The following is an 18,287-nucleotide window of genomic DNA, read 5'->3' as shown; positions in this document are numbered from 1 at the left end:
CACTGTGGGTGATAAGATTGTGATTCCTCACAGACACCTTTTTCTGAGGATGTGCTACAAGTCCAGCAGGAGGCCAGGAAACCTACTACTAGGAAATCCTACTTATCCAAATGGAAGAGATTTTCTGTTTGGTGTCTCTCTCGTAACCTAGACCCAGTTACTATGGAAGTTCCTTAGGTTCTCTCTTATGTGTGTGAGTTGCTCAATGCTGGTTTGGCCCATTCTTCTATTAAGGCCCACTTATCAGCTATCTCTTCTTGTCTGCCTTTTTATCCTGCTTTAGCTTCTAGATTTGAGGTTAAATAATTTCAGTAAATCCAAGCACAACAACCCAAACAGGTAAAAACAGCAAAAAGCCACGGCCTCAGACCAAAGTAGAATGAAAAAACTCTTTTAATACGACAATAAAATCCACAGATTCATCAGAAAAGCATAAATCCAGTTTAAATCAAGTGCTTTCACCCAGGACCTCCTGGGCTTTATCAAGATGTCTGTGGATTTTATTGTCGTATTGAAAGAGTTTTTTCATTCTACTTTGGTCTGAGGCCGTGGCTTTTTGCTGTTTTTACCTGTTTAGGTTAAATAATTTCTTAAAGGCATCCTTAATATTAGACCTCCCTGTTACTCCTCCTTGGGACCCTCATTTTCTTTTAGAGAAATTTACTCAGGCTCCTTTTGTGCCTACCGCTTCAGTTTCCTTGCTACATTGTTCCTGGAAGACTGTTCTTTTGTTAACTCTTACTTCTTCCAGATGGGTGTCTTGAGTTGCAGGCCCTTATGGCTTGTCCTACTTTTTTGGTCTTTCCTGAGGCCAGGGTGTCTTTGCACACTAACCCTTCTTTTATGCCTAAGGTGGTTAATGAGCTATCACTGAATCAGTCTATTAATCTGCCTACTTTTTTCCCCTGTCCGCAATCTGACAGTGACATGGTGCTGCATACTTTGGACATGCATAGGTGACTCAGGATTTATTTGGATAAGACTAAGGCTATTAGAAAATCTGATCATTTATTTGTTTCTTTTCATCCTGTATCTTTGGGACTTGCTGTATCCAAGCAAATTCTTTCTTGGATTTCTATGGCCATTTCCTTTTGTTACACTTTTCATGGCAAGAGCCTTCCTTCTTCAGTTAAGGCTCATTCTACTAGAGCTGTGACTTCTTCAGGTGCTTTTTCAAGGGCTTAGATACTAATTCTATTCTTGAGGCAGCTACCTGGACTTCTGTGCATACCTTTACCAAGCACTACAAGTTGGATGATATCTCTAGAGCTAGGGCTGGTTTTGCAATTCTTCATGGCTTTTTAGGGGGTTCTTCTGTACCTTCCCCCTCCCAAATTTCCTCTTAAACTTTGACACTCTCTCAACTGTTAAAAATACTGCAGCAGTGAATGTACAGACATAGTACAGGTGTGTAAAATCTTACCATAATGATAGATGCCCTTGCCTTCACTGTTGCAGTATTCGCTCCTACCCTCCCTCCATTCCCCTAGTCTTTTGCCTTCCTGGATGTACAGGTTACCCCTTGGGTTTCTTGGACTGTGTTCCTAATGGGGCATTCAGTTCTGATTATGGTAGGTATGAACGTCATCTTTGTGCCCTATGTTGTGCAAGGAGTGTTTGGGTGACATTCGGCATACCTTTTAAAAGCAAGTAGTCTTTGGTAGACTGGCAGGATGTTTGGGTTCCCATGGCGTGGAATCCCATCTGCTAGGAATACTGCAGCAATGAAGGCAAGAACATCTACCATTAAGGTAAGATTTTACACAACTGTACTTTCAAAAATGATTCAGTGAAGGAGTAGGATTGTTTTGTAATAGTTTGTAGTGATGATGTGCTTGGAGCTGAGCAGATTAAAATGAAGTTGTCTACATACTGAGCCAGGGAGCCTTGCTCCTGTGCAGTATGAAGGTTTTTTACAAAAATATTTTAGAGAAGAGGACCTAGGATTGAGCCCTGAGGGACAGAAATGGTTATGGGGAGGTAGGATGAGTAGCATGTTTGCCATTTGACACATTGTGTCTTATCCAATACATCATTTTTAAATCACCTTAGGATAGAGGTGGAGAAGTGTCTGTACTAGTTGAGTATGGGAGACTGTACAAATTCTTTTGATAGATACAACAGTGTGGAAGAGACTAGTTTACGTTCATCCCTAAGCTGATTTATTGTGTTGTGGAAGGAGAGAAGAGCTGTACTGGTGCTATTTAAAGCACAAAAAACATGTTATGAGGGAGAAAGTAGGTCATTATCTAGGAGATATTTTTACAGCTGGGAATGTACACATCTTTCTGGGATTTTTGACAAGGGAGAGAGAGAGAGATTTTGTAGTTATTGATTGATAGTTGGATAACTCCAGTGATTTTCCTGTGTATGATTTTTTTCCATAGTTTGGGTACATATATGGACCTGATTGTTAGTATCAGTATGGGCTATGCTATGGCTTCTGCAGCAGAAGTTAGGTATCCAGCAGGAAGTTGATCAGCTGCTAATGCTGTAGGTTTTACTTGTGACAGTTTTTGTATTATTTTGGCTGGATCTGGTTGAAAATAACATGTTGAGGTGTTATTCTGTGTGCACTGAAGGATAAGTATCTAATGGATCATCTAATAGATTAATGCCACAAATGTTACTTCAATGAAATTTGAGTTGAATTGTTGAGCAGTGTTTTGGTTTGTTTCATTTGGAAGGGGATTTGACTATGTACTTTTTCCAGGTTTCAGAATTTTGTGTGTGGCTGCCCAATAATGTTTTGGGTTAGAAAAGTTATTATTTTGGAGTTGAGCAAATAAAGTATTTTTTTATCTGTTTGGGTGAGGTTCTTGGAGGGATTTCCCAGCTGTTTATATGTCTGATAGTTGGCTCAGTACTTTATACCATTGCTTCCATGCTTTATTTCTTTCTTGCATTACTTGATTGTTTTTTCCTAGTAAACCATGAGGTTAAATTAGATCTGATATATATTTTTTGTCTTAGTGGAGCCTGACTGTTGAAAACTGATAGAAAGTAAAAATTAAAAATTTAAACAGTTTCATCTAGGGGTAAGGTTTTTATGGAAGACCAGTTGATTTGCCTAAGTGTAGAGGTATAGGAGGTTAAATTGATGATCCAGTGATTGTAACATATGGGTTGTCAGATCTGACCTTGGCACCATCTCTGAAGCTTCATGGATCCATGACTCTGACTCTTCCCCTACCCATAATTCCTGGTACTCTACCTTAGTATCATCTCTAGTCAAAAAGTAAGACAAGTCCAAAACAAAGGAAAAAGACAAGTCCAATGAAAAAGAGAGGTCGAAGAAGCAGAAGGGTGAAAAGAGAACGGAAAGAGAAAAAAGGAAAAGCTTGAGAAATCCAAGAAGATGTCTCTGGATCCCATTGCTTCATCCAGACTGGATCCTAAAATTCCAAGGAGGTGAGATCTTTCAGTACCTCAGACCCAACCCTTCTCTCTTCAGGTCCAGTTTTCACCTGAAACTGTAAGTCTGAGGTTGCATTCTGCTATTTTGTAGGAGATCAGATTTTTTTGAGATCACCTTCAGTGTCATCTTCAGGTCAGTCATTCAGAAGCCATACCAAGCAAGATGTCAACAAAATGATAAGGAGGTTATTAAGAACACAAATTTAGCTTGAGGCTCTCTCGGTGCTATCACCTCTGAACACACTGAGTACTGGTCCAATAATCTCTCCTCTTCTGTCTGATCTGATCTGTGCCAGTGTGCCTTTGTCTGAGCTGATAGTTCTTGCCACTTCAACTCCAATGATGTTCCTGTCTCTTTAGACTCTGAGTTGTCCATATTAGGAAGAGTCACTGAGCTGAAGCATTGTTGACAGGACTTGGGGTTGGGGGGTCGTCTCTGAAGTTTTTGGAGCCATCTTTGTCTCATGTGTCTTTATCCCTTGCCAGCTTGGGGTCAAGGACCAAGGAGTTCCCTTCTGCTTTGAGCAGAAGATCCCCCTTGGGCCCCATGGCAGTTTTCACTTTTGAAGTCTCTGAATGAGTTTAAGCTGTGCCAAGAGAACAAGCATTACCACTTAGCTTGACTCCAATACAATCTCAAGAGGATTTTGCTTCTTCTTCCCATTGTTCTTTCCTACAAGGATAGTCAGCACCACAGGCTTCTGAGAAAGCTCACTAAGTGAGTTCCCAGTCTGATTCGAACCCCTCTGACCACCCAACAGTTCAGGTTCACAGGAAACAGACATGTAAATGGAAGCAATTAGACTCATCCCTGGAATCATTCACTGAAGATTTCACCTTTGGTGAGATCCTGGAAATGATGAAACAACGAGGGGGATGGTCTACAAATGACCCTTCACCAGACAAGACCATATTCTTGGAGGCCTTTGGTTCTGGCTCATCTTCATCCCAGGAAGTACCTCCCATTGATCCTCTGATTAACCTTATGGCTCAGTGGGTTGGAAGGAGCCAGAAATGGTGGAATCAGTACCAAGGAAGCCAGATAAGATCTTGGCAGCAACCAAAGACATTAAGTATTGGAACAGAGGGCCACCAGTAGATGCTGTGATGCCCCTGCTCTGGCCCAGTAATCAAGGAGTCTCAATCCTCACCACTGGCAACAACTAAGGGATGTACACTCTGGGAGGATGACAAGTGCACACACAGTAAAGTGCAATTTCTCTTAAGAGCACACAGAGACCACAGTCAGTCTGGGGCTGGTTTCTCCCTCTTTCTCCAGATCCCCAATAAGACTCCCATCTGGCACAGCTATAGGGTTGAAATCTCAGCTGAGTGGCCAAGCCAAAACCTCCAGGGCTCTCTGTCCAACCAGTGCTTTGTGTCCCTGCCTAAGTAGCTGACAAACACACACTCTTTGAGGTTTGATTTATATAAAAACACACACACACTCCTGGAAAAGGCTGGCATAGGCTTACTAGCTATTCCCCCTTCTGCCCAGACTATAAGGTAATTTCCACTACCAACAACCACTACTTAACAGGTACTGTAAAGCCCTTAACAAAGGGTGTCCAATCCTACTGTGTACTGTTACTAATAATCCAAATGATAGTCTGACCAAGAGCAAGGTTATTTAGGTGTGGTCTGTACAGTGTCACCAAATACATATCAAGTACTCTAAGAGCTTAAATATGTCTCACAAATATCAGCCACAAAGATAGGTTTAAATATATTTAATAATGAATAATAAAAGAACAGGAAAATACTCAATATATCCACACAGTAACTTCAGAGTTCAAAATCACAGGAAGTATTTAAAACAGCATTGCAGGACAGTCTCAAATAAATGCAGAAAACATCTAAACTAATCATTACTATATTCCTAACTATATCTAAAAGAGTCACTAAGCCCTAGAAACAAACTTTCAGAATGGCAAGTGCAGAAGGTGGTGATGAGTGGATGTTCTTGCTAGGTCCAAGACAAAATACAAAATGCCTAGTTTCTCTCTGAGAGTGTTCTTAAATTAATATCAAATATTACTGCTGGGTTAGCTTGGATGACATCACTTTTTGTCACCTGACTTCAGTTCCCAGGCTACCCCCCCCCCCCACATTGTATTATTTGATATCTCCTTGTGAAAAATACATATCTCTCAAATGTTTGCAGATCTTGGAAGTCACAAAGCAATAAAACACTTTTACATTTCAAACCTAGCAATTACTCTCTTTGAAGACAACACAAAAAACTCCTAGCTCTAGACATTACATCTTCTTCTGCATTGAAACTGAGAGATAACACCTCTTGTTTAGGGACCAGCTATAAAGTAACGGTACTTGCGTATTATCGCAACCAGATTTTTGCGATAATACTGGTTGCTTCACAATGTTTAAATTTAACCATTAATGCTGTGAAGATGTCAAGCAATGTGTTTTCTTTCATGTTTTACCTCCTGTTTCTGTCTGCTGAAGTACACAAAGCATTGTGCATTAAATTGCTTTCCTTACACTGGGAATATATAAGATATCCAGCACTCCATATTATCATCACCAGGCGATTGCGATAATACTGGTTGCTTCACGATGTCTAAATGTATTCTGTTAATGCTGTGAAGATGTCAATGTGTTTTCTTTCACAGTGAAGATTTTTTTCATAACCCTGCCTAAAACAAAGGAAAAACATAGTGGCATTGTTTATGTATACACTTTACTGACAATATGTTATGTAGCTGGCAGTAAAGGGCATAGACGCTTCAGTTGTCAGGGCTGCTGTCTTACTGACTGCAATTACTCTCACCAAATATTGCTTCACTTCACTTTTCTTCAGCAAGTAAAAACATTGCAATGCTTCTGTTTTTTATGTAACTGTGCCCACGGCTTGCTATATTAGTGTACCCAACAGCTTGCACTCACTACTGCAGAACAGATCAACTTGTTCTGCCGTTACATAATGAATTATACTGCCCTAGAAAATCTGAGACAATTGAAGCATGCATGTGTAATGCATGCAAAACAGGAAGAAGACTAAAATGATCATTTCTCTCTTCATGAATGTCTTTCAAATTTAGTTTTCATCAGTAAGGACTTCAAATAAAAGCTTGCAGTGTTTCCCCCACTCGTTTTCATGCCAGCATGGTATTATCGCAACCACGAAAATCTGGTTGTGATAATACATAACAACCTAAACTACTTAAATTTTGCAAGTTAATCTTCTATGTTCCAGTTGGGTACACTGTGGATATATCTTTGAAGCTCAGTATTGTATAAACCCTGTCCAACACATAATTTTGTATCAGCAGTGTAATATACACATAACATACTATTCCAGTACATATAATTATTTACAAAATTCCAGATAGCTGTGCTGGCAGTATTTCCTTCTGTCATACTCTATATAAATCACATCAATATTCACAAATGACAGAATTATTTACAAAATTCCAGATAGCTGGGCTGGCAGTGTGACACCCCCACACCCCCCCCCCCGAAAACTCAAGCTAGTTTTTTCAAATGACCCTTGAAAAACTTTGCTTGAGAGGGTTGAGCCTATCTGGGAATACCTTAGCCCATTCCCTGTCTTGAGAGCCCAGTTGTGTTGGCATTGCTAACCCCACTGTGGTGCTGCACTGTCATATATGCTTGCAACCCTCGGCTCCACCTTAGTAACTTGACATTTTGCTGGTTGGGTCGATGTAGCCATTTTAAGGAATTGTGGCCTGTAACTACAATGAATTTCCATCCATACAGATAAGGCTGAAGTTTCTGCAGTGCCCACACTATAGCTAGACATTTCTTTTCTACAACTGCATAGCATTCCTTTCTTGGTTAGAGCCTACAACTGAGATATACCACTGGGTGCTCTTCTTCCTCTGAGGAGACCTTGCTGATACAGACCCCACCCCATGGTTTGAAGCATCCACCTGCACAACAAATTTTTTGCTGTAATCTGGACTGGCTAACACAGTGGGTCCTCCCAAAGCTCCTTTAAGCTTCTGGAATGCCTGCTCATATGCTGGGGTCCACACTACCTTATCTGGCTTGTTTTTCCTTCTCAAGTCTATGAGGGGAGCAGCCATGGTACTATAATTGGGGACAAACTTTCTGTACTACCCTGTTGTCCCTAAGAATGCCCTCATCTGCTTTTTGGTAACAGGGGCAGGCATTGCTAGCCCTTCCACTGAGGTGTCAGTCCAAGCCTCACTGAGGAGATCAGTCACCAGATCCCCCACAGAGTCCTCCTGCTATCCACTACAAATACTCAGCACAAGGGCCTCCCTATCATTGTAAGGTAACTTGGTACAATTTGTGCCTCTGCCTCCTGCCTAGCAGTTCTACCTTGTAGTTAACATCACTGACCTTTTTTACCAACTTGTAGGGTCCCTCCCAAGCTGCCTGCAGCTTGTTGTGTCTGACAGGAATGAGAACCATTACCTGCTGCCCTACAGCATACTCTCTATCTCGAGCATTCCTGTCATACCAGTCCTTTTTCTGCTGTTGGAGTTCTCCCAGGTTCTCCTGGGCCAAGCCCATGAGTTCCCTGAGCCTTGTCCTGAGGTTTAGGGCATATGCCACAAAAGGCGCCTTGTGGGATTCACACTCACCTTCTCCCACTCATCTTGAATCAAATCTAAAGGTCTTCTTACCCTATGCCCATACAGCAACTCACAGGGTGAAAAACCTGTGGACTCCTGGGGAACCTCTCTGTAAGCAAACAACAAATGGGGCAAATATTTGTCCCAGTTCCTCTTAAACTGGTCTGCAAGTGCCTGTAGCATGGACTTGATTGTATAGTTTAACCTTTCAACAAGACTATTAGTCTGGGGATGGTAGGGGTGGTCTTAAGGTGCTTCACTCCACAGTACTTCCACAGACAAGCCAGCAGGTCTGACATTAAATTGGCACCTCTGCCAGTCAGTATTTCTTTTGGAAAACCTACTGTGCTGAAAATTTCTAACAAAGCATTTGCCACCTTTTCTGCCTCAATGGAGGACAAAGCCACCAGCTCAGGGTATATTGTAGCATAATCTACTACCACTAGGATGTACTTTTTCCCTGTGAAACTTAGGGTACTCAGAGGCCCTGCAATATCTATAGCTTCCCTCTGAAATGGTTCCTCAATCACAGGCAAAGGTATCAAAGGAGATTTCACCTTGTCTCCTGCCTTGCCTACCTTTTGGCACTGCTCACAGGGCCTGCATTACCCTGTTACATCTCTGGAAATCCCAGGCCAATAAAAGTTCTGCATAATACGTCTCTTTGTATGTTTTATGCCCATATGACCTGCAAAGGGAATATCATGGGCTATGGCAAGAAGTGCCAGATAGTAGGCTCTGGGTACTACCAACTGCTGTATTCTCTCACCCTCTGTCCCTCCCTCAGGGGTCCACCCTCTTAAACAGTAACCATTTGTCCCAGTATACAGATTCCCCTTTCCCTTGAGAATCAGGTGCCTCATTGGCTACCTCTCTCAGGCCTTGTAATGTAGGGTCTGAGAGCTGAGCTTGTCTCAACTCTCTCTTTGTAACCCTTCCCAGCTTCCCTTCCACAGGAAGTCTGGTATTCTCTGACAGCGATACCTCACTGTCAGCCCAGGAACTACTACTCACCTCTGCCCTTGCAGTCACTCTGTCCAAGGGAACACCCGTACCCACAAGCAGCTGTGGCTCACCTTCAGTCTTACTGCTACAGAGTAGCTCCCTCCCTGAAGTTACCACCTGATCAGTCCCAGCTGCAAGTGCGTGGTCTGTCTGGGTCTCCCCCAGGCTACCAGATCCACATGCTTGTCTCCAAGCCTGATTGTGTGTAACTGCATGCACACAATGTACTGCATTATCAAAATCATTCCTTATCAGGATATCTGCAGGGATATCCTCAAACATACCTACTTGCTGGCTTCCTTTTCCACTCTCCCAGTCAAGGTGAACCCTAGCCAAAGGTATTTGGAATGGGGTCCCTCCTAAACCTCTGACTGGAGTAGACTGCCCAAGCAAGTAGTGCTCCTCTTTAACCATTGCAGACTTCATAATGGTTAGGTCAGAGGGTGTGTCTGTCTTAGCAGTGGAATCTTTCCCATCCACTAAGATAGGATATAACCTCTTGTGGTATATTGTCTTGAGACAACTTACTGCTGGTATTCTGTCATTCCCACCTACTGGCTCTCCCACCTTTTGTTCCCCATCTTGCCTCTGTGAACATCTATATGCTACATGGCCCCACTGGTTGCATTTAAAACATTTAACCCTTGGTCCTGGATGTATACCTGGTCTAGTAGCTTCCCCTACTACTGGCAGACTCTGTTGGGGCAGTCTGGGCAGCCCTCCATGAGTTTCCTTAGACCCATGAGCAACACTGCATGTCCCATTCCTGTGCAGTGATGCCCTGCTTGCTAGGTATAGGTCTTCCTTCTTCCCCACTCATCTGCAGTATGCATTGTCTATCAGCTAGCCAGATGCTCATGTCCTCATGCAAAATGCTAAGGGCTTGTTCCCTCACTAAAAGGTCTGCCAGCCCTTCAAAAGTGATGATCTGGCATCCACTCACCTACCTATGAAAATAAGTGCTTAGTTCAGCAACGTATTCACACACACGTTCATCTGCCTTGCGTCTATGCTCACAAAACTATTTTCTGTGAGCGTCAGGTGTTAATTTAAAGCATTCTAACAAACAATTTTTGACTGTATTAGAATTTAAGCAATCAGAATCAGATTAGAAATAGCAGTTACAGCTATGGAGTAAGGGGGTCAGGAACTGTACCCAGAGCCGTTGGTCAACATTATACTGTTTACATACCCTTTCAAACATATGAATGAAACTATCAAAATTATCATCCTCTGTAAATTGTGGAAGAAATTTACTGACCTTTGTTGCTTTTGGGGTTCGGTTACTCCCTTCCTCTTTACCTCCATGACTCTGGTGAAGAGTCAACATCTCCTTCTCATGTTCCCTCTGCCTCTCATTCTCCTTAACTTCCAGCCATCTCAGTTTCTCAGTTTCGTCAGCCTTCAGATGTCACAATTTCTCATTTTCCTCAGCCTCCATATATCGCAGTTTCTCATTTTCCTCAACCTCTCGACATCTCAGTCTCTTTGCTGCTTCTATTTCCAAATGCTTGACCTCCAGCTCAAGTCTCTTTAACTCCAGACAGATTTTTAAGTCCTATGTGGAAAGGTTGAGCTGTCCATTTTCTGAGAGTTGTACATCTCCAAGGCCAGCCTGGTTGTCTTAATGATTGCTAGTCTGCAATGCATCTGTGCCCAAAGCTACAATAATTTCTGCCTTAGTCAGGTTGGCATGCACCAGTCCTTTAGCCTGACACATCTCAGCCAACTGGCTCTTTTTCAGCTTGCCATACTCCTGTAATGACATGCTTTCCTGCTCTCCCTGACTAACTAAGCTACCAAAAAAATATAACAGTTGTGATATGAAACTCTGATTGTTTGCTGTGTGGCTGATTGAGAATAAAAACACCTTCCTTTTGCTTCTGTTCACAGGCTACAGGAATTCAATATCCACACCACTACAAGTCACCTAATATGTGATGTGGCTATCCCACCACCGCCAACCAATTAATATGTGATGTCCTTGCACCGGCCCAGTAATCAAGGAGCCTCAATCCTCACCACTGGCAACAGCTAGGGGACATACACACTGGGAGGATGACAAGTACACACACAGGAAAGTGCAATTTCCCTTAAGAGCACACAGAGACCACAGTCAATCTGGGGCTGGTTTCTCCCTCTTTCTCCAGATCCCCAATAAGACTTCCCACTGGCACAGCTATAGGGCTGAAATCTCAACTGAGTGGTCAAGCCAAAACCTCCAGCACCCTTTCTGTCTAACCAGTGCTTCATGTCCCTGTCCAAGTAGCTGGCACACACACACTCTTTGAGGTTTGATTTATATGCAAACATAGGCTTGCATCTACAGCTATAAGGTAATTTCCACTGCCACCAACCACTACTTACCAACTACTGTATGGCCCTTAACAAAGGGTGTCCAATCCTACTGTGTAATGTTACTAATAATCCAAATGGTAGTCTGACCAAAAGCAAGGCTATTTAGGAGTGGCCTGTACAGTGTCACCATATATATATGCAAGTACACTAAGAGCTTAAATATGTCTCACAAATATCAGCCACAAAAATATGTTTAAATATATTTAATAATGAATAATAAAAGAACAGGAAAATACTCAATAAATCAAGACAGTAACTTCAGAGTTCAAAATCACAGGAAGTGTTTAAAACAACTTTGCAAGACAGTCTCAAATAAATGCAGAAAACATCTAAACTAATCTTTACTATATTCCTAACTATATCTAAAAGAGTTACCAAGCCCTAGAAACTTACTTACAGCAAGATAAGTGCAGAAGCTGGTGATGAGTGGATGTACTTGCTAGGTCTAAGACAAAATACAAAAATGAGCAGTTTCTCTTTGACAGAGTTCTTAAATTAATATCAAATATTACTGCTGGGGTAGCTTGGATGACATCACTTTTTGTCACCTGACTTCAGTTCCCAGGCTAAACCCTCCCATTGCAGCATTTGACATCTCCTTGTGAAAAATACATATCTCTCAGATATTTGCAGATCTTGGAAGTTACAAAACAATAAAACGCTTTTACATTTTAAACCTAGGAATTACTTCTCTTTCAAGACAACACAAAAAACTCATAACTCTAGACATTAGAGGGAATTCAATAAAGTTTGCATGGAGTTATTTTCCATGTAAGCATAGTGACATGGCCCCAACACAGAAACCAGCACTGAGCAATCCAGTAAATAGAGCAGAGAGAAGTGCACGAGCGTGTGGACACAGAAGTGTCCGTGGAATGCAAATCACCTCATAAGCAGGTGAAATCCATGCAAATGAGGTTGATTTGTGATCCATGAAGCTGCACAGTACCCGTGTAGGGCACATGTTGGTGTTAGAAATGTATATGGAAAGTAACCATGTATAGTAATTAAAAAATTAAATGGGCTGTAAATGGCCAAAAAGAATGTTTGATATTGCAATATAGGGATGGAAATGGCCAAAACTATGTCCAGTAAGTCCAAAAAGCAATGCAAATAATGTAAAATATAATTTTTTAATACACATATTACGTTTCCATGGCTTGCTGCAACACGCAAACATGCTGTTATGCAAAAAAAATATTAAAATGTTGAAAAATGGAAAGCAAGACATTTGCAAAAATAATGCATTATAGTGCCCTGCATGCATAGTGTACAATGGCAGGTTTCAGTAGTTGCTAAGGAGGCAGGCCCTGGAGTAGTGAAGTATCCAGGGAATATGCAAGGATATGTATACAAATGAGCTGGGTTACTGAATAGCAAAACTGGGCTAGTGTGTCTGCAGATAAAACCCGTGTAGGACAAAATTGTGTTGGTGTTAATAGATCAGGTAGCTGACATCAAATGGGCATGCTTAAGTGGATTGGAGCTCACCAGTGCCCGTTTGCACACAGCTAAGCACAGCTAAGCGGGGGGGGGGTGTCCAATGCTGATAAGCTGTCTTTAGCCCTGCGACACGTGTTTTAGCTGGTTTAAGCAAAGCTGAGCGTGCTTGTGCATGGGGTGTGTCTAAACTGTTGAGCACCATTGTTTATGCTAGCAGTGTGCGCCACACCTCATTGCTTAGCAGTGAAAGAAAATTAAACAAAAAATACAAGAAAATAGCCTGGGAAAGCCAATTAACTATAAATGACTGATAAGCCCTGTTCCACTGACACTGGGCCATTCAAAACCTTCAATGATAGACCTGGCAGGTGGAATGCATCATAATCAGCCAGTCACACAGGCTTGCATCTACAGCACAGCACTATAAAGTATGCATACACCTTTCAATCTGATTTTTCCCACATATTCTGCACCATTGGAGTACACAGGGGCATACTACAAGAATTCACTGAGCTTTGCTACCCTCAACTCAGACCCAGAGCCAACAGAAGGGAACCCACCCCAGTGGAAACAAAAGTATGTGTAGCCCTTAACATACCGGGACTGAGAAACTAAAACAATACAAATGTCCCGAGAGTTTAGGACAACAAACATTTCCTACATTATTTTAATAGTTGCATAAAACAGTCATTTTACAGCACAGATACCTAAATGTTATGAGAACTAACATAATGTAGACAAATGCTACAAAACTAAGCTGTTATATTGTCAAAAAAGTGAGGTTGTGTCCGTTGCACTCACCGTGGGTATGGTTTCTCCTGCCAACTCTCATGTTACTACAAAACGTGTCTCACTTTGGGCATTTGATAAGGTGGCAACCCTAGTCTGTCTTGCCTATGTGTGTGCAATATGTATACATTTTGAGGCCCTGTGAGTAGCTGATGCCCTCATATAACCCACATGTATGTAGGCATGAATGCTACCCGCCATCACCTACATTTGTAGGTACTGTCCAAGTTTGTGGACGATTGTAAGTTGGTTGTTGCCTGTCAGTGACTCCCCAAATGATATTAACATACTTTAAGATGGTCTTACATCAACTACGGACTGGTGCCAAGGTCCTGGCCTCAAGCTAAATGCAAAAGCCTGTATCATCATATCATTCGTCAAAGACATGGCCGCACTGTTTACTACATCAACGGCAACCCAGTAAATACACAACCTGTGTCGAGAGACTTATGTACTCAGGTTGATAATTTCCCATTCAAACATCATGTAGCAGCAGTGGTCAATAAAGCCTTGTACGTGGTTCATCTCATAGGTAAAGGGATTGCTTTCAGAAAAAACGAGGTCATTACCTCTCTATAGCCTCACTCCATGCAACAATATTTTACTACAATGCCCTGTTTGGTATGTACCTATCTAGACATCTGCACCAAGTGGAAAGGCCACAGAAATACCACCTAACCTGGACCGAAACACTAAACGCAGAGGCGTGTCCATATTCATTAAGGATAACCACACCTCCAGGCTAGTTGCTCAGCATAATGCATCTGAGATTATCCAAGTGCAACTAACTCTGGGCAAGACCACTATCCAAATTGTAACTTGCTGCAGATCTCACACCATGCCCCAAGATTCCCACTCTTCATTTCTTGATACACTGGAAAATATTACGGTACAACCCAACTCCCTAATAATGGGTGATTTCAACTACCCCGCCATTAACTGGGAAAACTACTCATGTACCACTCTTTTGCCCAATGATTTCTGGAATTAATAAATTCCAATGCCTTGGATCAACTTATCCACACCCCACCAGGGGCAGCAATATCCTAGACCTGGTCATTACCAACATGGGCGACCGGTGTTCCACACCAGAGGTCAATTCCTCATTGGTCAGATCCGACCACAAGCTAATCACCCTAGACATCCACATCTCACCCCCACCCCCCATTAGGCAAAACACTGTAAAAATTTTCTCCAAAGCAACTTCATGCTTCTTAAGACAGAAGTGGCAAACTTCATGACATCCATGCAGACGGACAATAGAGGTACGACTGCTGAATCCTACACACATGTACTTTATAAGCACCTACATGAGTGCATGGATCGTAGTATCCCTAACAAAACCAAGATGCTATCCTCCAAAAAAGGAAGCCAATCTGGTGGTCCCCTGCCATAAACAAATTCTACAACAGAAGAAAGAAACTGTTGCAAAAAAAGAGTAAAATCCCATGATTGCAGGAACTGCCTTGTCAGCCTCAGTAAGAAGCTGAGATCCCGCATAAAATCTTCCAAAGCTAGTTACGAAAACAAAATCACCACTGATTCTAAAGACAACCACAAAGCATTTTATAGCTATGTCAAGAATCTCAATGGCAACACTCAGATCTGCTCTGAGTTACAGCACAATGGCACTAAATATACAGAACCAACTGATATTGCCACATCCTGGCAGATAGGTTCAGTGCTAACTTTACCCCCCTCTCACCCCCTAAAGGGCACATCTCTATACTGGAAGAATGCAAAGTTCCTGTAATCATGGCTGCACAGGTTAAAAACACACTCTCCAAAGCCAAGAACACAGCATCCATGGGACCTGACAACATCCCAGGCTGCGTTCTACACAAACTTCAGAATGAACTGGCACCCCACCTAAGCACCATATTCAATCATAGCCTCATCTCAGGCTTTGTGTCCACTGAATGGCACACAGCAATGGTTATCTCACTCCACAAAGGGGGAGCCACCATGGACCCCGGGAACTACTGCCCCATTAGCCTAGCAAGCCTGGTCTGCAAGGCCATGGAACGTATCATCATGGATCTTATACACAAAGACAATGGTAATCTCCAAACTCTGGACCCCACGCAGTTCGGGTTTGTAAAAGGCAGATCATGTCTCCTAAACCTGATAGAATTCTTTGAGACAGTCACCAAAGCTGTAGACGAGGGTAAGGTGGTTCACACAGCCTATCTAGATCTCGCCAAGGCTTTTGACACCACCCCTCACTCTGGAATTACAGATAAACTCACTAAACTAGGTATAAATCCCTATGTCACAAGATGGGTTGCCAAATGGCTCACTGACAGAACCCACACTGTGAAAGTAGCAGACTCCAAATCTGACTTAAGACCAGTGACAAGTGGAGTACCACAGGGTTCAGTTCTGGTTCCTCTCCTGTTTGGTATCTACGTTTCTGAAGTACAGGCTAACACAGAAGGTCTTTGGCTAATGAAGTTCACAGATTACTGCAAACTAGGAGCCATAATCAAAACTCCTAATGATGTAGAGATCCTATAAAAGGGCCTCACAGAGGCAGATGCCTGGTGTCAAAGCCATGGCCTCAAGCTCAATGCCAAAAAGTGCATTGTCATGCCCTTTGGTAAGAACTCTGTACCCATGAGCTACCACATAGGTGGCAGTCTACTTAACACCGAAAGTGTTATGAGACCTTGGGACACAGGTGGACAGTAGTCTCTCCTTTGATAATCACATCACCACAGTAGTCAGGAAATCCTTCTATGTGGCACACCTCATCACAAAAGGTTTCTCATCCAGGAAAAAAGAGTTCATTGTTCCCCTCTACACATCACTCATTAGACCAATTATAGAGTACAATGCCCCTTTTGGTATGTACTTCACAAGACATCTACAACAACTGGAAAGGCCACAGAAATACCTCACAAAGAGGATTACTGGCTTCAAACAGATGCCCTATGCAGACTGTCTCAAAAAACTCCAGCTTTACTCCATTGCATATTGTCTACTCAGAGGTGATTTCTGCCTAACATACAAAGCTATGTCAAACCCAGAGCTGTTGGACATGCTCCACTTAAAGAAATCCCAATCCCTCTACATGCTCTAGGGACCTAAACTTTGTCACTACAATAAACAGAACATGTTGGATGGATAGATTTCTGTCCCAGAGACTACCCATACTGTGGAACAAACTATCTATCTATATCAAACAAAGCTCCTCATTAGCACTCTTCAAGAAAAATCTTGACTGGATGGGAAATAGGAAATTCCCCCTGGGGAATCATCTCTGTGGCTCTTCTCAACTGGAGCACAGGAAAATAATGTTCTTGAGTGGCGAAAGCCAGGGTACCTTTTTGGCTAGGCTTATATAGGCCCTAGGGCCAATAGCCTAGTACCTACCTATGAACCTCACAAAGGTAATCCATGGCTTCCAACATGCAGACAGGCTCAAGTCACTATTGCTCCATTTGGTATTGGACAGGTTGCTCAGAGGTGGAATGTTTCACACCTACAAGGCAATGTTGGACCCTGGCCTGCTACAGATGCCCCATGTCCATAAGTCTAATCCCTCATGCATTACATGCATGGCAGGCCCGAATCTGATATATGACATCAACACAACCTGCTGGTGACACAGGTTTGTCTCCCAGAGGCTGCCCTACTCAGGAATGCACTTCCCATACACAGAGTACCAAGCTGACCCTCTTCAAGTGCAACCGTAATGAGTGGATGGGAAACCGCAATTCAGTTCCAGGGGTCCTACCTGTGTCCCTCATTGACAGGGGCAACAGGTGCTGACTGATGTTTCTTTCTGGTGATAAAATAATGGCTAGCCTTGTAAGTGCCCCAGGGCCATTACTCTAGTAACCTCCTGTGATCCTATGAACCTATGATCCTACTGAACTCCCAGGTGACATGCATCATGGGTAGCATATTGTATCATGGGCTATGCATGCAAGATAATGCTGTCTATCCCCATTGTCCCTGACACAGTGTTCTACACATATGCACCTAGGTAAACTTGCACATATACAGCCGTACCTTGGCTAAGTTACATTTCTGTGTTGCCACCATGCCATCCTGAGCTGCTGTATTGACACCAGCTCTCCACGGTGTAGCCACACAGACCCCTGGAACAGAAACAGAAAAAGGTGTGGGAGACAAAAGTCAGTCAACAATGCTGCCACCAATGCAGCATGATGGAACAAAGGTACATACACATTGATGTGTACTCATGACACATGCCAGCAGACAGCACCTTACAGGGCATAGCACTACTGCACTACAAACTGTCATTAAATGTACTATAGACACCCTGTGCATCAGACACATATTTGCATATCCCTGCATCGATGGTATGGATGACAGGGATGTGGCACAGGTATCATCACATGCACAGGGTGTGATGCTGCCAAAGACCTAGGCTGTGCCACAATGTTGGCATTGTGTGTTTGTGTCTGGAGGGGTGCTGGACAGCTGGGCCATGGAGAGGAGCTGTGTTTGTCTGCTGGTGACCTGCATGTGATAGTGATGTGAGTGTGTGCGCATACACAGTCCAGCCATGTGCTAGCCCTGCACAAGAGTATGTTGAACAGCTATGGACCATACATGGCAGAATGTACAGATGTTATGTGATCCTATCTCGCCTACATTCAGTACTGATGGGCTCAGAGCCGATCCCTCGGCTCCGACTCGGCACGCTATGCTATAGAG

The sequence above is a fragment of the Protopterus annectens genome, chromosome 10.part0, assembly GCF_019279795.1.
Source record: "Protopterus annectens isolate FY-2018-M chromosome 10.part0, PAN1.0, whole genome shotgun sequence".
Taxonomy (NCBI): Eukaryota; Metazoa; Chordata; order Ceratodontiformes; family Protopteridae; genus Protopterus; species Protopterus annectens.
This window is presented reverse-complemented; position numbering follows the sequence as displayed.